Source organism: Lactuca sativa, chromosome 5, assembly GCF_002870075.4.
Source record: "Lactuca sativa cultivar Salinas chromosome 5, Lsat_Salinas_v11, whole genome shotgun sequence".
NCBI classification, from domain to species: Eukaryota; Viridiplantae; Streptophyta; class Magnoliopsida; order Asterales; family Asteraceae; genus Lactuca; species Lactuca sativa.
Window position 1 is genome coordinate 224,042,514 of NC_056627.2, and position 5,007 is coordinate 224,047,520.

Consider the following 5,007-nt stretch of genomic DNA (forward strand, 5'->3'; position numbering starts at 1 on the left):
CTTTTTATTGCTTGATTATAACATCATATTAGAATTTAGAATCTTTAATTTTACATATTTACTTCTGTGAATAAAAAACTCGTGAACTTTTTCTGATTCAAATTTATTTTATATATGTTAATGATATTTGTAATATTTCAAAATCTACCATGGGTGTTTGCAACTATTTCATTTTTTATGGCCCGAAACACAATGGCTTTGGATCAGGTTCCAAAGCTTTTTTATATATGTTTAATTAAAAAAACTAACCTGAAAGTTTTACTTGGATGATGGAGCTTTAATTTTTGATACAAGATTCTTAGCTACACTTAGATGACTAATAGGAAATCTCAAATATCTATATCTATCATATTTAAAAGTAAATAACTTGAAGAAAATATTCAATTTGATTATTATCTATTTTGTTTTCCCGACTCAAAGATTGGGTTTAGATTTCATAATAATGATTATATAATGGAAATTAATGATATAGACTACTTCTGGATTTGGATATTACTTGGGTTTATAGTTTTCAAAATTTTAGGAATTTAAGAGATCTATTCTTCGGAGGAACACTCAACTTTCTTAAGATGAGTCTTTGAATTGGGGCAAGAAGTATGACAAGTCTTTGAACGCGAAATACTAAAATGATGATGGTAATGGTCTATGTCGCATCCTACTCGGGTTATTCTTGATATTCACACTATTCAAAGAGAGATAGGTGTGCTAGATGATATTAAAGTTGGACTTGTGTCGGATCTTGCAAACAAGCAACCAAATTGCTCTTTTACATATCGTCTAAACAAATATAATGGTGTTAAGATTACTATGTTTCAACAGTGGTTGTAAAGACGAGGCATGCAATTAAACCTTGAATCAAACCGTATAAAGATTTGTTTTTCTTATGTCGTGACCTTTGTTGTTAAATTCACATGTCACAGCACAACATCCATTAACAACATAGTAATAATGAAACACTTTTGTTCAATTGAATAACACATCAATAAGCACATTTGATGTTAATATTAGCACCAAATATGTTATGACGAATGAATCAAAAAAACTTTTAAAGTCCCAAATAATTCTAATTGATGCTTAATTTTTAGGTCATGTGTACAGAGTTTTAAAGATCAAGATCTGAAATTTTAGGGCAAGTGGTAGAAGCCTTGACTAGAGAAATTAAAGATGACATTTCATGATTAATCTCCAATATCCCTGAAGTCCTATACAAATTAAGCTAATTAGTTTTGAATAATACGAAAGTATACCAGGAACTAGCAATGGACTTCATATATTTTTCGATTATAACATTGTACTTCAAATACATTTTCTTATTAATGCATTGTACATTGAAAATCCCCTATTTATAGCATTGTACTTTCACTTTTTCGGTTATTAGCACAATATAATTTAGACACCGGTACATAAACTACCCAAATTATCCTATGTGGGTCGTGCTTAGCATGGGCCTTAAACATACCTTTTATATATATATATATATATATATATATATATATATATATATATATATATAGTGAAAATGAGAACGAACCAACAAATTGTTCCTAGATTCATTTGATTTGTCGATTACATTCAAAATCTTACTGAAAACCACAACAACCTCTGACTTCTACATAAAAGAACAACATACATAACGATTACAATCCATATTCAAAGATTTGTGATGAAATTTGGTTAATTTGCAGTAAACATGAAACAAAAAAATAGGAAAAAAAAAGTAATGCATCAATCAAATTCATGTGATTTTTGTAGGTTTGTGTTTGTATTTTTTGGATTTCATTAATTTTTGCAGGAAAGCATACCCATTGAAGAAGTTTTGGAGAATTTAATATGTGAAAAAGGTTCTCATCATATCTAATTTTTTCAAAACCTCTGCCATTATTGATGTGACAAAATAGGAAAAAAAAACAATGCATTTGATTGAAGCATAAGATTTTTTTTTAAAAAGTTTACCTGAAAAAACATTACAACATTTATATTCATGTGAGAAAAGAATTATTGAGATTGAGGATGATTATTTACAAAGACATAATCATAACCTTTAGAGCTGAAATGTTCATGTCGTTTGTATGTAAAATGTCAAAGCTCCAGCCTCATCAACAAATATATATTTAAATGAAATGTAATGAAAAGAAGAAAAAAAAACTAGGAAAAGACTAGACCTTGAAGAGGACATGAAAGAAATATATCCTTGGGTTCACATAGTTTTCTCCTGCATGCTAAACACAAAATAGTGAAAGACAATACTTATACTTATATAATCGAAGAGATAAGACTGTATAAAGATAGATACTACATAATGCAAAATAAAAAAGAAATAAAAAACTAGGAACTTTAATGTAAGATGTTCCGGTTTCGTTTTCTACTACTTGCAGATATATTTTCCGATTTACTGTTCACCTCACACAGAAGATGCATGATTATTTCAATATCAGGGGTAATAGTAACCATCTGATTAATAGAATTTCCCAATAACCAATCTATAACTGGGCTCATTAATACTCATAAACCTACAATCCACATCATAATTACACTAAACAACCAATATGGGACAAGAGATTATCATAAGGGCAAAATCATCCATTTACATATACCCCAACAAAAAGCGAAATTTCCATCTGCTAAAATTATCTTTGGTTATCCAAATAAATATCTTTCATGGTTTCTGTCATATTTTTATAAAAAAAACATTGAATAAAGGAATTATACATTTACAATTTGTACTTAACTGTCACATACATTTATATTAAATTATACATTATTTAAATACACAATAAGTTTGAATGAACTGGAAATTTCTATACTTTTTGTCAGGTGACAAGTGCACTGAATTGATGCATACATTTATATTTCACATGGTTTTTTTAATGTCAAATACATACTGTACCATATTCACATGCATGTCACTTTTTTAATTTCAAACATGTCATATTCTTATATGCATATGCACATGCATACAGGGCCGTTCAACTGGTTTTCCGTGCCCTGGGCCAGATAATAAAATAATGCCCAATGTTTTTACTCGAACAGACAAATATATAAAAAAACTTAAATAACAAAAGTGCAATAAACTTTACGATTAATAAAAAAATATTAATACAACAAAAAACCTAAAAAAACTTCCTAAAAGGTTGTTTTATTTGTGATTCTGATGGATTCTTGATGGTTTGTGCCTTTTGTCCTTCAATCCTTCAACATGTATTAAAAAACTCTCATTATTAAATGAAACATGAAAATACCACAAACAATAAACAAAATAAATATGACAAACATGTTCCGAGTTTATTCTTGTGTTAGCATGTTAGGCATTAAATTTTGCCATGGAAATAAAAATATAAGTGACAAGAAACACTGTATTAATAAACTCATAACATGTAATATAAACTAATATAATAATATTTCAACTGGTTCTAATATTTGAATTGTTTCACTTGTAAAAATGTGTCATGTTTGCATACCCTTCTTTAATGGCAATGGAATTGGGGTAGATGCTCTTGAACTTGGTTAACATGTAATTGGTTCACCTGTAAAATCGACAATTACCCACCAAAGAATGCCAAATCTGGTAGACCCTTTAGAACAAATAAAGATTATCTTAATGTCAACAGAAAATCTTTAATCAAGAATCACACACACACAAAAAAAAAAAAATTCATCAAGTGCCACCACACAATCTTTCATAGTAATTCTATGAAACACTTGGAATGAATCATTTGGTACTTAAATCATACAAGAAAATCTACATGTCTAGCTATTTTTATCAACAGAAAAAAGAACACACGTTTAAAAAGGAACTTTAGTTATTTGTATCTGAAGAAAACTACATATAGTCAAAAAATTTACGTAAAGCAAACCACAAAATCAGATACAAAGCAACAGATTTCGATCTCTAACAGGTAAAAATAAGAATTACAACTCCTAAAACAAACCATAAAAATCAGATTAAGCGGTCAGCTAATGATAGGTGGCAACATCTTTAGAAAGAAATAAGAAACAAATTATGAAAAATCGTACTCAACCTAAATCAGTTGAAGAGAAATCAGAAATCAGAAGCCAACCGGTCATTTCTTTCATTGTAGAGAAATCATAAATCAGTTGAAAAGAAATCGAACTCAGTCACTCACAATGAGAGGTGAATGAACTCAGAAATCAGAAATCAGAATGATAGGATGAAGAAACAATCAAAATCAATATAGCAGCAGATGAACTATCAATTGAATGTGGCAACAAATTAAGAGGACTATCGATTAGAGAATGAGAAACTAAGAATAAGAAATTAGGAATATAAATCGTACCAAGATAGTTCAGTCGAACACTGATGAATCGATGATCGATTGATTGACTGTCGACTCCTCGATCTCCATAGACCACTGTCGACTCCTCGTTTCAAAGGGTAGCTATTTCACTATTGCCTCCGGGTAGATATTTTCAAGGGTAGCTATCTCGATGTCGATTGCAGTTCTCAAGAAGATTTAATTTGGCGCTCACGCTTTTTCATTCTTGCCTCCATACCTTAAATGTAGTAAACTTTTGGGCCTCAATAATATATATAGTATTATTTATCGGAAACAAATTATGCCCCCTTATAATTTGATTTGATGCCTTGGGCTTAAGCCCAACTTGCCCATGTATTGGGCCGACCCTGCATGCATACGACACAAAAAAAAAAAAACGCAACCTTATTTCTTTTCATTCTCGTTTCAGGAAGGACTCCTGCAAATCTTATAAAACTTGGGCAATGTATGAAAAAGGCCAACATACCTTTACTTCTTTGTCTTACAATTATTTCCCAACAAAATTTATTATTTTTCCCTCTTTTTCCAGCCTCGAAACTCGACCATACAAACTCTGATTTTGGAAAAAAAAAATTATATTATTGGAAAACTTGTTAGGAGTACTATAAGTTCCATATTATTTGCTTCATCTAAATATGTCTAGAATGGGAGTTATTCAGTTGTGAACATGGCAAGTCTGAATATTACAGCATTCAAGTGTTTGAACAACCAA

General features: G+C 29.9%; 1 long non-coding RNA gene across 2 annotated transcripts; it reads right to left on the reverse strand.

Annotated features, from left to right (window-relative positions):
• Positions 1-2,690: 2,690 nt before the first annotated feature.
• Positions 2,691-4,662, reverse strand: LOC111909258 (uncharacterized). Of its 2 annotated transcripts, none has more exons than XR_002856153.3 (3): positions 4,296-4,662; positions 3,459-3,524; positions 2,691-3,189 (listed from the first exon to the last, which is right to left on the reverse strand). It is a non-coding gene; the product is annotated as an uncharacterized LOC111909258 (long non-coding RNA). The 2 variants fall into 2 exon arrangements; XR_002856152.3 differs by having other exon boundaries at positions 3,459-3,572.
• Positions 4,663-5,007: the final 345 nt, after the last annotated feature.